The sequence below is a fragment of the Cygnus olor genome, chromosome 2 (genome assembly GCF_009769625.2).
Source record: "Cygnus olor isolate bCygOlo1 chromosome 2, bCygOlo1.pri.v2, whole genome shotgun sequence".
Classification (NCBI taxonomy): domain Eukaryota; kingdom Metazoa; phylum Chordata; class Aves; order Anseriformes; family Anatidae; genus Cygnus; species Cygnus olor.
In genome coordinates, this window is record NC_049170.1 from 65324231 (window position 1) to 65340876 (window position 16646).

The 16646-nt window shown below is 42.0% G+C and overlaps 1 protein-coding gene across 2 annotated transcripts in view; it reads right to left on the reverse strand.

Moving 5' to 3' along the window:
* The window catches only part of PHACTR1 (phosphatase and actin regulator 1), a 376918-nt gene extending 360708 nt beyond the window's left edge, over positions 1–16210 (reverse strand). The window contains exon 1 of one of the 2 annotated variants that reach the window (XM_040546889.1): positions 16094–16210. The gene's annotated coding sequence lies outside the window, so the exon portion shown is untranslated. Of the gene's footprint in view, positions 1–13109; positions 13163–16093 lie in introns of those variants that run through there. The other variant, XM_040546892.1, reaches the window with a different exon arrangement.
* Between the last annotated feature and the right edge of the window lie 436 nt (positions 16211–16646).

A 16646-nucleotide genomic window follows, 5' to 3' on the forward strand; every position in this document is an offset into this window, starting at 1 on the left:
CCCTTTACATAATAATAACCTTCAAATATCTCCTTTTATTGCTTTTTTTTTTAATGGTTTATATCTCTCAAAAGAGAGATTTTTCTGTGAACTATGACAGGAAACAGCAGACAGCTTGTGGAGGTTTCATGTGCAAAAGGGAAGAAAAAGTTTCCTCAAAAAGCTGGAAGGAAGGGGATGAAATTACTATATATACCATCACAGGCTTAAAGTTATAATTTGACATTTAAAATGTGCTCAGTGAGAAACTTGTATAAAGTAAAGTTTGGAAATTTAACAGGATACCACAGGGTCTGTAGGTGGGTACAATCTAATTGAAAATTTCATAGAAGTGTTTAGCAATGATAGTGCTCTAATAAAAAGCATCTATAAAAAGAGGTTTCTGTGAAAATCTTTAGGATTTAACAGCAGAAGAAGGGGGAATAACGAGAGAGGTAGAGAAATAGAGAGAGAAGGAATCTGACTTAAGTAACATCTGCTGAAAAGTGCATGTTTTACAATCTTGTGTAGGAGGACTCTAAACATTTAATGATGCAAAAGTCAGACTCAGATTTCAAGTGCCCCAAAGCATGAAATGTTCCGATTAAGGGATGGAGTTTCTGCCCATCCGCAGCAGATTTGTACTGCTATTTATAGATTTGCTTTTCTCAAATAACTAAAATGGTTTCTCCTCATAAACAGGAATACCTATAACTGAATGTAACTGAGTCCTCCGAATACATTGCAATTCTCCTCAAATTAACATGAAACCCAAATCCTACCTTTTCATTTTGAAAGAACCTAGGTAGGTAGCTAGTGTCCAGGTGCTGCCCTTCAAAAAATGTTGCAACTCCTATAAGGAAGGCAATTTTGTAATTCTTGGAGATTTTGTCATGGTTTGCTTTGAAATTTTCCAAAGCTCTGCCAAGTTTCTCCTCCTCTACTTGCAGATTCTGCTTGCCTTCTCCTGTGCTTGACAGCGAGGATCATGACTGGATCTGTTAGGGAGAGCCATACCCAGAGATGGCGGTTTTTAACCTACCCACACAGTTAACCTGAACGCATGCTAGAAAACATGCTAGTTAAGTACATCATGTACATTTACTTTGTCAACTGTTTTTCATGGGTGTTACTTGAGCAGTCACTACATAAGCACTTTCATGTTGATTTAGGTTTGTTGCAGTGTGAAATCTCTGTCAAACTGAAACAGCACCTGTGAGTAAGGAAATGTGACCATCAGCCAGCTCGGTCTAGAATACTATAGAAAAATATCCACCTAATATTGTAGTACATACACAATTCCGGCTATTCCAGGCAATTGCAGTCTCTCTGTACTGTATCAGTCCTGTTTTCTTGACAAGTCATGCACTTTTTCAGAAGGAAGAGCTGCATTACACCTGTTACTCTTGTCAGCCCAGGAACCTCTTCAGGGCACCAGGGAATAAGTTAGATATTGGCATTAAGCTGAGACTAAAGCATTGAGGCATTAGGAAGTGCTGGTTAAAAATGTACAAGAAACACAAGGAACAGATCTCTGCCTCATTATGCTGCTTTTTACTTGTAACACAGACTGTCACTAGGAGGCTGTTGTGCCACAGACAGTGTGGCTCTTCTCATTTCCCCATCACTTAATCTCACAGCTCACTTTTCCTAGAGTCTGGGAGCTGTGCCTCTGCCTTCACCAGTCTCAGTGAGACCTGGAAACATGCCTTATCTGGACAATACAGAAAATGTCTAATGCTAGCCTTATCTGGTAGCATCTCTACCTGTTTGAGGTTAGGCAGCTTCTGTCCCCTGAGCACACAGCCCCAGTCCTGTGCTGCCTGGGTGTCCCATTCACATGGACCAGCAGCTCTCCAGGACGGCTCACTGTGCCATGTGTGATCTCCACAACAGCTTTGTGCAGCCACAACTGCAGCAAACTGCTTCTATAACCCACTGCCATCACTATTTTCCTGTTTGTGTTGTGCAGAGCACCAAAGCCCTTGAGTATACCTTAGGCTTTACCCTGCATGATGCAGCATGAGGGACAAATTCCTCAGAGTCCTGCCAGACGCTGGCTTCAGTTACCTCAGCTAAAGAAGAATCAATCAATATTTTCCCAAGATAAACGCACACTGTGCATGCTATTAATTTGAATGAATGTAAAAGTAAGTGCCTTAATTTCTCCAGGAAGATATTGCAGAAATTGGTCCAGCCCTTCAGGAAAATGAAGCAGACATCCATTTACTATCAACTAGATTTCTCAGAGAGGCCTACAATTGCAATGTACTGATCATATAGGGGACATCCTTCTAACCAGTAAACAGAACAACATTACACCATGACTTGTTCGACCAGTTACTGTTATACAGCAGATCCAGTTGTGAACACCAAATATCACAGTGCTCCTCCTTGCTGCTCTCTGCATCTTGGTAGTATCAAGGATCAAAGCCCCACTATATGGTCACATATTAAACAGTTTGTCCAAACCTTAATGTACTTCAAAGCCTCAGTGGACAAAAAGACAGAACTGACTGGCAAGGGGCAATGCTGCTGGAAGAGGAAGGCATGATGTCCAAGTTAAACACAGGAAGGGGACTCAGGGAAAGAGCATCTAGGTGGCAACAAGTGGATGGATGTACAGCACAAAGTGATCCCACAAATACACATCATGCAATCTTGAGAAAACAACAATTTGTTCATAGGTAATTCAAGTGCAGGAAATGCTCCTAAATGTTTCCTAAATTATACACTGAATTGTTAGCTCTGCTGCATTAACAGTGGCCCCTAGGGTTGCAGAGGTGCGGACCTCTGTTTCTTAGTTTTTCAGACTTTATAATGATCTAAAACAAGAGCTCTAGCTGCAGGGGATTGTCGCAGCAGCAATTAACTTCTGAAATACAAACTTTCTTCTTGAAATTAGAAGTTGTTCACTAGAGGGCACCAACACCTCAGTTTAGTACCAAACTGCTGTGGCCATCAGAAGGAAGAGTGCTTCCCCTGTTCACAGCTAGAAATTAGCATATAAGAAAACAAAAACGTTAAATAATAACAGTAAGGAAAGTTGATCTGGTGTAAAGAAAAAAGTTTAGGTCAACGATGAGGTTTCGAACTTTCTGCTTAAGTAGAATCTTTCCTAATTTCATCTGCAAACACTTAACACTGACCAAACAAATTGAAGTGTTGAAAATTGTCACTCAAAAAAAAAAAAAAAAAAAAAAAAAAGAAAAGGGCAAAATTGTCTAATTATAATTAAGTATGCAGTTTGATGCATGAGAAAAAGTGAGGTAAGTATGGATTGTATACTGCTGTTTTTCAAGGCTCTTTGCATGGAAGCAATGTAGATCAGCCTGAGCCTGGAAGGATAATGCAGGTGAGTGTTTCTCAAGCTCAATTTACTATTGTAATATCTAGAATAATCTTAGTATCTAGAAAAAAAGCCAGTTTCACTCTTTCCATCAGTGGCAGGAAAGCCCATCCCACCCTCCCGTCCCCATGAGTTCTGCTGTCCCTAAGCCAGCCTGACCTGGTCAGTTCAGGACTCACTGCTGGTCCAGCCTCCTAGCACTCTTGTTGATACTGAGCCCTAAAAAAACAGCTCTGACCTAAAACATTGTGGTGCTCAAAACTCAGTGCCTAAAAACAGGCTTTCCTGAAGCCAGCAAGATAACAATATTGTTAAATCATTCGAAACTACGCGGTCTCAGCTTTGCTCCCTCAAGGACATAAACATTGCTTCTTAACCAGGCTTGGCAGCAACAGCCTTTCTTCTGGATTTCAGCTAAAACATTAATGGAAAAGCTGATCTTTGCATGATTTGACTGAAGGGGCTGGTGACAGTGAAGGACCAAACAGTGTGGTGATTAAAGCAATGACTGGCACACGGAGAAAACAACTTTGTGCAGGGGCAGAACCTGATCCAGTGTCTGGGGCACTGGAGTATCACACTGTACTGTGGTACTGGAGTACCATTTACACTGGTGTGTCTCCGTTTGGTCTGAAAGGTACTTTTGGGAGAGAGGAATTGATCTATATTTCATATCTCGACAATAAAAGGATTGGAAAATAAGAGGAGAAATACGAAAAGTGCAGAAAAAGAGGACAACCAAGGGGGCGCATTTAAACCATTTTTCAACATGTAGAGTGACACAGGGCAGTGCTCATTCTGCAAGTCTTGGCAAGGCTGAGGTGTGAGATCTGCACAGGAGATCAAACAGGAGACCTGTATCGTCAGAGCCAGGTGGATGTGAGTAAAAACCAAACTTTCCCAACGGAAACCCAAGCATTAAGAAAAAAAAAAAAGAAAAAAAAAAGAAAAAAAAAAAGTAGATGCTTATAAGGTTAGTTGGCATTTTACGAGTAGCAGTGGTTGGTTATGACTCTAGAAGAGCATCCTCGTGCCTGAGTCTCTGCATGTTTAAGAAGCCTGGGGGACTTGTCTCCAAAGCAGGAGACAAGGCCTCAATACCAAGGGGGGTAGCAGCAGCACTAGTCTCCCAGGGGAGCCCTCAACTTCTCACTATACTCATGTTAATCTCCTCAAAACACTTATTTGCCTACCTAGAGTGTTGTTTGGGAGGCAGGGGAGCAGGCTGTCTGTCTTCCACCAAGTGCTGCTGAGGCCTCAGCTTGGACACTCCCTCGGGTTCTGGGGCCTGCACTCCAGGGAGGAGATAGGTGAGTTGGGCTGAGCCCAGAGTGGGGCAAGAGGAATGGCAAAGGCCTGACAAATAAGACCTCTGAGGTGCAGCCAAGGTGCAGTGTGTTTAGCCTCAATTAAAAAAACGCCAAGGAGTGTTGAAAACTGGTACAGAAATCCACTATGTGGGATAACGTGGAAAAATACCTCATTCCAGAAGGATGCAGTAGATGACCTTCTGAAACCCTCTTCCCAGGTAACTTTGTATGATTGTCTGAAATCTCAAGTTTAGAAATCTGTCTAGAATTACAGCAAGGAAAAAAGACAACAAAAAAAAAGTCTGATAGTTTATTCTCTCTTTTACACTCAAAAGAAACCTGAAGCAAGGACTTCAGCAGAAGCAAGTCATCACTTGACTGAAGTATAGCAGTTTTTCCCTCAGGTGGAAAATTCTTACAAAAACAAAATGAAACAAAACCGACCAAGCAAACAAAAAACCCACCCCATATCTAAAATGAAATAGAGACTTGTATTTTAGTCTGAATGCCACTAAACACATTTGAGTTGCCACACTCCTCTCAGAATTCTCAATGTACAGGATACGATTTCCCCTGCTTCTGTCCATTGCCTTCAATTCTCCAAAGAGAAGTGAAGACAAGCGAACAGAATTCTGCAATGCGAGAAGAAAGCCCAGACTGTAAAGGGTACAACTGCTCCACTTTTGCAACAGCAGTGACAAGAAAACTTGAGTAGCAATGCCTAGAAGGAAGGAAATCAACAGCAAAGCCAAGGAAAATGGGTACACTGTGGGTACACAATGCAAAAGCACTGAGTCGCTCCCTTTCTCTGCATGCCTATTTGTTTCTATTGTGCAGATCTTTTTTTGCATTGCTCGATAAATCTCCATGTTGACCTTCTAAGGACAGACAAATTAGGGAATTTCAGATGGTGCTGTAATATCTTGGCCATTGAAAACTCTTCCTTATTATGTCTGAAATGTTCTGTGGGTGCTTTCTTTAGCAATTTTACTGGCCGTGTTACAGATTGTTATTTAATTTATATTCAGTTTATGAGCTGGCTGACAGGAACATCAGGTAATTTGGGGGGGAGAGGATTTTTTTTACAGATTTGGTAACAATACCTAATCCGTCATTGAGCTGTTATATTCCTAGTGATCCCCCTTCTCTTCTTTTCTTACTGTTCTTAAAAAAGAGGTAACGCAAGGTGCCTAAATCCATGGTTACTGAAAAAGGGAAACTAAATGTCCAATAACCATTCCAGGATGTTGCCGTGTCTTCCAAAGGGTCCCTCTGGTGTTAGTGAGGAACTTGGGGGGTTGTGTGTGACCCCCAGCTCCAAGTTCAAACTGCCTGGAGCTCTGGAACTGATTCAAAGTAGGCCCACGTAAGGAGGTGGGATGTTTTCTCCTGAGCATGCCTATTCCCCATTGCCTACTGGAGTACCAGAGGGAGCAAAGCTCCCAGTCCTGTCCTCCTACCTTGTTTTAAAATGTTTTGTAGTATTGCTGTTCTTCCTGTGGCTGTCTTACACTAACACAAAGTTGCAGCTAGGCTAAACTCTTGACACTGGACGTTGGGTCTTGACCATGAAGCAATACCCTCCAGTGCTCACATCTCGGCCTCCCATGCAAATCAAAATGGCAATTTTGAGTGCAGGTGAAAGAGAGCAAGGAGCACCTTATGGATTCTCTAGACCAGGCGGAACAATGTGTGTTAGCTATGACTTCTACTTCTTCAGGTACATCCTTTCCAGTTAAATGAGGGCTCTGCTCCAGTATGAGACTCTGGTTCAGCCACACACTGAGAAAACATTGCAGTTTGTGTCAAATAGGAGCACGTTAGCCCTTCTGATGATTCTCCTGTTCTCTGCCATGGTTTGCCAGCCAGTTTGTCACCTAATTAGGCTTTGCCCTCCAAGGAGCTCTGAACCCTGCTGCCCTGGAGCTGCTTGCTGCTCCTGCGGCCTGCTCTCTGAACTTCTACTTCATACATTTCATAGTTAATTAATGCAACCTCATCACCTCCAGTTCTCAGAGATGTTCAGGACTACTCTACCACATGCACCACATCTCACTCTTAAAAGCAGCAGTTTAAGACCAGGTCACGCTCCTTGAAAAGCAGCCGGAGTCCATGGTGTTCTTGCCTGCTAGCATTCCCAGAATCTGCAGCTTATTCTTCCACCCAGACCTCATTTTTATTTTTCTCTTCTGTTTTAAAACTTTGTGAAAGTTAAAAATAGCTCCCTACAAGTTCAGAGAAAAACCCCAAAACAAAAAATAATGCAACAACAAACCAGATAAGAGGAAAACAGTAAGGGAATGGAGGGGAGGGCATGCCACAAATTATATCCCTGTCAACATGGAAATGCTTAAAGAATGCATATTGAGAAACAACAGGAATTAAGAGGCCACAGCTGTGTGATGAAAAGTGATAAGAAACTGCCATCCTTTAATAAGGCATCCTAGGAGACATGCTTTAAATGCCCCTTTTTCCCCAGGCCTCCCTAATCTCCAAACAAACAGTACCTGCAAAAAAGAGTAATCATAATAATAAAAAATAAATAAAAATAATAATAAAAAAATCCAGGCCTCATTTATTCTTGTTGTTCTGGATTAAAACAGAGTTGATCTGAATCAATGAGCATATGGACAAAGCTTCTGAGAGCATCAAGGGGAAAAGGCAGAAGAAAAGAAAAGAATGAGGGGTAAATAACAGTATTAACTCTACAATTGTTACTAGTCTGTCAACAAACATACTTTAGGGATTTTCTTCTTAAGCCAGATGGATATATAGTTGTGGCAGAGGATTTCAGTCTTTCAAGTTCATTTGAAACTGTCCACACACTTTAACTAAAAATGCATACAAAAAACTCTTCATGGGCTTCTTTCATGTTGCAAGAGTGCTAGGTAAATGTCTGTTTTAGCAGCCATTTGTTGCGTTGTGGGGTTGTGTTGTCCCCTACCCCCAGGACTTTTTTTTTTTTTTTCCTGCTGTGCAGACTTTTTACATAAAGGAGAAAAGCACTTTCTCTCCAGCTGGGTTCTAAACATACCGGTCCTCTATTTATTTATTTTAAGCATTGTGCTGAGAAGCCAAACGCTTTGCAGAACAGTCTAAATGCAAATATCTGTCTCAGCTCTACAGCCTGTTCTTTTGATTATACCTTGGTCTGAATCGTCTGCAACGTTTCCAACTTTACCGTGAGTTGGGCAATAGTTCATGGCCCAATTAAAACCCCAGTTTCTGTGCTCTTGGGACTGTGTGCTATTCAGCATCCCCTTAGAGAAAGAACGTCTGCGCAGATGTAGGGAAAAGCTTGTAAGTGCCACCTAAATGCCTCCAAGAGGCTGAAAAGGTAGAACAGGAGTAATGAGAATCTCAGATTCTCTATAACACATAAAATAAAGGCAATACAGTTTTTAAGCCACTGAAGATTTTTGAACTTCTGAGGTTGGTAAGAATGTGTTTGCATAATGTCCTAGATGCTTTAAAGTGTTGATTGAAAGCAAAAAATTAACAACAAGAAACAATAATAAAAATTAAAATCAATAGAAAAGAAATACTTGGCAACAGACTGAAGTTATAAACACACTGATTTTCTTTGAATTTTGTATTTTAGAACTGTGCAAATTACTTGGAATACTGTAAGAAAATAATAATAATAACAAGGAAGATTTAAAAAATACTGTAATATAGATTGAAGCTCTTGAATTAGGTAAGTGATTTACATGCATAGGCTGATGTTCAGAGGCAACCAGTTCTTCTTCTTCCAGCAAAGTGCATTACATTGGAAAACCAAGACATGCAGTTAGGTATCTCAGTACTGAGTCTGGTGCCAATGTTGGACACTTGTTATAAACAAACAAACAAAAAATATTTTGGTGGAAGTTAATTTCCTGCCCCAGTTGCATGGGCTGCGCTGAGGTTATAAAGACAAATGTTTATCATTTGATAAAGGGTTATGATCTGCTGACCTTGGAATTACTCTTGATCACAAGTAAAGCAGAGCTCTTATAAAAGCTGTTGTTACAAGCAGGGAGCCAAACTGTTCAAGAGTTTCCTGTGTAATTTTTGTCTTTTTTTTTTAAAGTTTATTTTTATGTTATCCAGAGAGCCCTGGTGGTGGGTGGGAACTACAGGTCATCCTGTGGGACCTACTCATCAGCTTCAGATGTCCCCACACTGACCACCCGGGATGGTCACAGGGAAGGGTGGTGAAAGGGATGCCCCACAATTTTCTCACCTTATGTACAGGACAAGGGGAGAAACAGAGCAAAAGGTCAGAGCAGCCTGCAGGTAGACAACCAGACAGGTAATCATGGTGATGCTTGCGTGCTCCTAGTTTGTGACTATGCCCCTAAATTTGAGACTTGGGATTTATTATAAAAATACTGGCTACACCTACCTTTGTCACAAAGGCTGCAAACACCTGTGTAAGACTCTCATTTTTTAAACCCTAGCTGCAGAATGCTGGGACAGAAGTTTGTCACACACTTTAAAAAGTTTTCTCTTCATCTTGAGAATAGCATCTACAGCTTCCATATGCTTTCAGCTCCTTTTCCGTGGGTGCTCCAGAAAGGCACACAGGAGCCCCTGATGCCTGCTCTGTACTTCTTCGTGTTGTGTACAGGCTTTGTCCTACAGCCTTGTTATTCCTTGGCAGCTTTATCACCTCTGTCTCCTAACAGATAAAAATATTTCTCCCTGCAAAGGGGTTTAATTTAGCCCTAAATTAGGAAGTTCAATTTTTTTCCAAGTGCTCCTCCAACAAGTGTTTTCTAGTTCTTTATTCTTTTTCATTGTTTTCTCATTTACTCATTCTAAGTCTTCAAATGTCTTCTGATATATTTCCCCCTTAAGCTGCAAATTCCTAGTTTATTGGGCTGTGTATCTATGCTTTGCATCAGTTCTCCTAGTCCAGCACTGCAGTCTTTTCCCAGGAAAACAAACAAACAAACAAACAAAAAAACTCTGCCCTTATGGTGGGAGTGTGTAGTATTTTCATATGTCTGTATCCTATGTGCCTGTCTGGCCTACCAGACACACAAAAGTGACCAAATGAAGAAAGAGAAGGTCTGAGAACCAAATCTGAAATAAAGTTGCTTTGCTGCTTTCATGAGGTCATTCTCCTCATTACTCACATATGTAGCACGCAAGGAAATATTTCTCAACCTAAGAAGTTTCAGATATTTGCTCTAGGAATGCAGTCATCATCTTCCTGGGTACACGCTTCCTGTTTTCCAGGAAGAAAACCCAGAAGAAACGGAGCAAGTAATTGTATTGGATAAACTGTGAATAACCATATGAGACCTGCTGTAAGGAACAATACGGTGGTGTCACAGCTTCTCAAAACACACCAAGAGAAGACCAGTATGTTAATAGAAACAGGTCTCTTCCCAGAGCTGAGCATTTGTCCTTTGTCCGCTGAAGCTCATTCATGACTAATCTTAGATGTATGAGTGGACTTAGTCAAGTCAATGTTATTTTCAAGGTTTGCTTTGACCACCTCTTCACTTTTAGATTGCTTTTAGATACCCTAGAGGGTATGGCACAGAGTGTCTGACCAGAGTCTAATGTTTTAACCACAATTAGCCACTTAGTAATTAAAATAAGCTCAGATCCTTGTGCTTGTTCACATGAGATATAACTGTGCCAAGATTTTTCGACAGTGAATAATGCTTTGAGAAACTTCTGTTTTCTACTTTTTGTTAACCTGAGACACCTCTCCTCTCCCAGACCTCATGCTGTCTGTCCCTAGGTCCCTTGGAGTTCCCATATGCCACCAACTGGGTGTTATCATATCTGCTGGTATTCAGTTCTATTGCCCCTTCTTCTCAATCTATATGGACTGCTAGTGAGGCTCCTCAAAAGTTTTGGTGCCATGAGATACTAGAATTTAGATAGAGCTTTTTTTTTTTTTTTTTTTTTTTGGACACCAAGACTGGTACTGAAAGACTTGGAGAGGGTGGGTGGGAGAAGATGTGCAAAGGGTGCAGCTGAGGCCAACTGCTCTCTCTTCTGTGGAATATTCCCTACACCAAAAGATTTTGCCAAACTAGTATCTGAGCTGGTGGTTCTGAGCTGGTGGTGCCTGGGACAGGTGCCTTCCCCTGCCTGTCTTCCTCATAGCAGGAGCCAGAAGGGTTGTTGAAAGGACCACGGGGAGGCCCAGCTACAGCTCAGTAATCATGCTTCTGCTTAAGTATGCAATCCAAGCTGACTTTCTGCTCTGGGCTCCCTAAGTTTCTAATTCATGTCAAGATTCAACAGGTGGATAAAACAGAAAAATAAGTCTCACATCCCATTGCTCCTTTGAGCAGAGATCTATCAAATGCAAGTGTTTCACCCTTCAGCATCTGCAGCAAACATTAATTATATCTTCCCTTAACTCCTCTTTTTATATGCTATTTGTTAGAAAACAATTTTGTGCCTTGGTTTGGTCCTGGTCAAGGAGGAGATTTTGCCTACTTAGACAAAGTACCTACCTTGTTCTGAGGCCAGGAGATCTTCCTCTGTGGTGCAGAGACAGCAAACTGAACAGGACCAAGAGCGGACTACCTAGCTTAGGATACCTTTCAGGCAGTCCATGATATCCCTGACCCATCCATGTGGTCACTGCTGGCCACATCGAAAGGCTCTGAGCCTGTCACTCTCCTCACACCAGGATTGCAAGTGTCACCTTTGCTGCTGAGATGCAGGAAGCACCAGTTCATTTTAAAACCAGCTTTTCTGCAGAACTGGCAAGCTGCAGAAGCAGCCCGCTTTCAAAAAGCAATGCTTGTGGCCCCAAGGGGGCTTAGAAGTGATGTTTTTGGTTTGGTGCCTTCAATACAATATAAAGCAGGAGATCTGCAGGACAACTCCCCCCTCCTCTTGGGGCAAGCTGCGGCCACACAGAATTTGTTGCTGGAGCTTTGAGCACTATGCTCGTTAATCAACAAGTCATTAAATCCTCACCAGGAAGCCTAAGCACTTCTGCAGAGCGTGACTGGGTTAGAAACCCATTGCTCGCACCCTGTTGCACGGACCTGTGTCGACACCAGCCAGTGCTCGCGTGATGCAAACAAGTGGGGAATTAGTTGGGGAAGGACCTGGAATTTATGGCTGCTTCCCAGGAATCCCTTGGATGGCTGGCAGGGGCTGTGGCAGGGATCATTCCTCCTGGGGTTGTGCACATCCCCAGGGGGGCAGCTCGGCTGCTGCAGAACCTCTCCCTGGCACCCTGATGGGGCCACGCCATTTCCCCCTCTCCCAGCTCTTTTGTTCACTCTGTGCAGTGGCGGCGCTGGCTGCGTGACTTTCTGCATGCGGGGGGATACTTGACTTGACATGATGGACATTCCCCCTTTGAACTGAGCCCTGACCTGTGCCAGAAAGGCCCATGATAGATTCCCTGTGCCATCCTGCAAAACAGACTGAAATATAGCACCTTTTAACCAAAGCCTAGGGTAAACAATACAGCCTGTACTCTGGTTCATAAACAGTCTTCATTATTACAAAGGGCATTTCAAATGCAGTGTGCTATGGCTTGACCTTAAAAGCTATAGACAATCTAGTGGAGCACAGGCGGTTTCATAAAGTACAATCGTTTCCTGCAATTCTTGGGGCAGTGCAGCCGGAGCCGTGCAAATCCTGTTTTCCCTGCATTGTTTCCTGCATGTGAATATCATCAGTCTAGTGGTGCTCGTAACCATGGCACTCGTTAAACAGGAGCAGGGAGACTTCTGATAAAGCTGTCTAGGACTCCAAGGATTTGCACGGGGCCAGCAGCCTTGACTGGGCAGGGTAAGGCAAGGGGTGCCAGCTGCTGCTTCAGAAGCTGAAGCAATAAGCATTACAAGAAGTACCTTGAGAATAGCCACTTAGTAAAGGAGTAGTCAGACACATTTAAGACAGGAAAGATGGTAGGACCACAGCGAGCACCCCTCCCCCCCCCCCCCCCCATCCTTCAGCAGTCCTTTGGGAAAGCCTTTACCCCTGCCTGGGGGTCTACACATTTGTGAGAGCCTGGAGGCACCAGGCACGAACCCTGTGTGCAAGATGAACTCACTGCAGCATCTGCATGATGCGAGAGCAGGTCAGAGGGAGGTGCAGAAACCAGGGGAGCATCACACCTCTACCTCTGTCCATCTCTGCTCCAGGTGCCCCTCCATCCTTCATTGCAGACAGAAAAATAAGAAACTTTATACAGAGATGCTGCTTCAGATCAACAGTGCAATTGAAAGTGGATCCTCATCAGTGTGACCAGTTTATACTATGGATGAAATTACTATGGACTCCCTAATTGTTCTGTTTGTTTGTGTTTTTTTTTTAAATGAAGTTTCCCTAGGGGTATGAGGTTTTCAGACAATGCAAAGGCAGCACCTGCCCAAACCTTTTCAATATTAAATTTTTACAGAGAAGTCTAGGTAAGTGCATGCAATTACATATTTAAAGAACAATGCATATATAGTGGGGTGACCACCAGGCACTTGGCCATTACCAGATACCTGAATGTTTTGCAGCCTTCAGTGGATTTGTGAGCTGAAGCATCAGCAATACCCTGTTTAACACAGAAAGGTAGCTGGGTCAATAAGATGTCGTAGGTGATATCACTCCATAGCAGGAGTAATTCACTGACTCCTGCACCTTGTAATGAAACCAACAGCACTGGGCCTGACCTCAGCATACAAGGCAGCACCTGCAGTGTGTGAATTAGGCTGAAATTCTGCAAATTTCACAAATAAAGAATTGGTGATGGTGAAATTTCAGATAACTAACTAAAAAGAGTAGGACATATTTCATCATGTTCTTAGAATACTATGCCAAAAAAAAAAAAAAAATTGTTTCCAAGAAAGAATGGTGTTTGTCTGGGGAAGGAGCGCATACTTTAGTTGTGGTGCTACTGAATAGGCATGAACTTTAAATTTTAAAATGGAAAGCAAGGAGGATGACAGTGGTAACAAAACAGTCACGTACATGAAAAGAGTAAAATATATGAAACAAATTCCTCTTTCTGGAAAGCAAACTTCAGCAGCATCATGGAAGTGGTAAGTCAGGTCTCATAGGAATAAATTGCAGAGGAGAAAAGTACAGGAAAGTGACTATACACAACTGTATTTGGACAGCCTCAGAGCAGTCTGAGTTGCAGAGGAAAAAACGAAGTAATGTTGAAAATCAACAGGACAGCACTGGCAGCTTGTGAAAATCTGCTGTATCAAAGAAATCCCTAAAAATGGAAGTGCAGACTTACACTGATGAATGAACATACAGGAATAACACAAGCATGTAAGTGCAAAAATGAATAGCAACTAGTAAGGGGTGTAAATGGCTTCCCAGACGTCCAGAAGCAACCGGACAACACAGGAAAACCTGTTACTATTGGATAAAGCAGACAAATAATAGCCAAAACAGAGAAGACTTGAATTCTTCTTTAAAAAAAAAAAATGAGAGATCGATTTAACAGGTGATAGTATAAAGACCAAGACAGAAAAAAAGAATTGCTCAAACAATTTTTAGATAAGATAAATGCTTTCATGTTCATGAGGCCTGATGGAACTCACACTAGTGTAATTAAGGAACTAATCAAAGCAGTCTGAGCTATTAGCCATTATCTGCAAGAATTCAGGGATTAAAGGGGATGTCCCACAGGGCTGGAAAATGGCAGAGAGAAGACCTAAATTTACAGAGAGGAAAAAGGAGGAGCCAGGGAATTCAAAACTAATCTGCCTAACTTCAATAAATGGAAAGATAATAGAACAAATAATTAAATAACCAAGTTATAATCCCCAAGAGAACAATATGTTGACAAATATCAGCCAGTGTGGATTTTTATTTATTTTTTAAAACAAGGCATGCCAGACAAATTCTTTTACAGAATAAGTAGCCCAGTAACTAAGAAAGAGGCAGGATGTCATTTTCCTACCCTAAATTCTGAGAAGAAAAAAATCAAAAAACATGGCCTTGGTGAAGTTGCATTCACTTCGGTGTACCACTGAGAGAGAAAAAAATGCAGTGAGAGTTTAGTTATCAGTCATTTACTGTCTGAGAAGCATGACATTTAAGGAAGTCCTTCATGCATTTATCCTAGTCTGCTCCACTTACCTTATTTATTAGAGACATGGACTGACAGTGAGGAGAGCACTTACACTAGTGAATGATACAAAGTGGGGGTTTCAAATCAGCAGAAATAAACCCAATGAAGATAGAGCATTTTTGACCACACAAGTAAAATAGATTGAATGAGCAGAGAAGTGGCAGCACACCAAGAAGTGATCTTGGGGTTACAGAGGACCAAAAGCTCAATGTGCATAGAGAAGAAAAGCTGAGCCTTTTTTCAAGGTGTCTCAATAGGAGAGCTGGATGTGAGACACAAGGCAATCAGCTTGGTCTGTGTGATGCTGGTGGGGCATCAGTTTGGTTCCCTCTTGAAGTGAGATCAGTGCACAAGTGAGATTTCAGAAGAGAGCAATGGGGATTGGCATGTGATGTAAGAAATGTTAAACAAGCAAAGGCTGGAGAAATTGTTCAGTAGAGAAACAGGAGCAGGGGGAGAACAAAAGAGGAAAGATGCTATTAGTCTTCTAGCATGGAAAAGAGACGTTACCAGAATATCAAAAATGTTCTTGTTCTTTGTGTCAAGAGAGAATTTGGTTCATTTTACACAAAGATTTAACCTAGCTGTTTGGGGGGGGGAAGTAATATATCTTTCTCATTTGAGGGATAGCTCAGCGGTTGGAACAATCTTCCAGAAGAAGCTGTACAAATCTTACCAATGGAGAAGGTTAGAGAAACAGCAGCCAGGGTTGCTCTAGGTCATCCCTTGAGGTCCCCTCCAACCCTGCTTTTTTATGATCTTGCAGAGTAATTAAGCCTCTGCTTAACATTATCCACATAAGTGACTTGCAAAATAGGCAGAGTTCCAAGTTGAGCACATGCTTAATTGCTTTGTTGGTCTGAGGCCCAAGGTATTTCTGGTAGGTGTTAATTTATTCCAAAGATTCTTGCTAGTAACTATTCCCCTATGAACACTGACACCTGTGAAAAATAAAAGCACTATTCTTTTTTTTCAAGCTGCTGCATTTCTTTCAGACCATCCTGCCTTCCTCTGATAATACTAAGGAAATAAAAGCCTGTGTTAGAAAGTTGCTTTACAGAATGGAATGATTTCCTCATGCATTGTAAATACAAGAAAAACACAAGGTCAGTGAAAGAGAGAGAAAAATCACATCAATAAAGTATATATACGCATATCTTCATAATTCATTCAAAACAGTGTATAATACACACATACCACGAGCTGATATATTCCTCTAAGACTTGAATGGCTGGTTTACCTTGTCTTATATCAGCAGGACCGTTACATTTAGTTTCTAGTACATCTCTGAGTTAACTGCACCTTGACTCTGTTTCAGCTAACATATGGTGATCTCCATCATCCAGCAAAAGAGTTCACAAGGGAGGAAAAGGATACCTTCTAGGAGCTGAGACATACCGAGCTCTAATGGACTTCTCCAAAGGTAGATCTCCTCCCTTGCCCCACAAGACTGAAATCTATTAGCATGTGGCTGATGACTGCACAGGGATGCTGAGGATAACTCAAGTACTGACAAAGCCTCATCTGCTGCTCTTTGTGCGTGCATAGTGTTTTTTTCCTTAGGAGTATCTTTCCTTAGGAGTATCAGTCATGACTCAGGTCTTCCCACTCCATGCTATGCCTGCAAACATCCAACAAACAAAGGAGGTCTGCATAAATCTTTCCGAACTGAGTGCAAGATGAAATACCACAGATGGATACCACAAGCAGGGAGGAACAAAAGGAAACAGTGAATCAGGTTGCCCTGTTATCTGAGAAATGCTGCTGCTTAGAGATGAATTTTAGCTTTTAAGAAGCTGCTTGTGAAATGGGATGAGAAGTGGTTATCTATGCCTTCAGATTTGGGGAGTAGAGGAGAGAGAGTTCTGAGGGAAGCTCCTGTGCCCAGGAAACCAAGCACTGGGTGCTCATGTTGCCAGCAACAGGCCGTGCTCCAAACTCTTACTTGCAG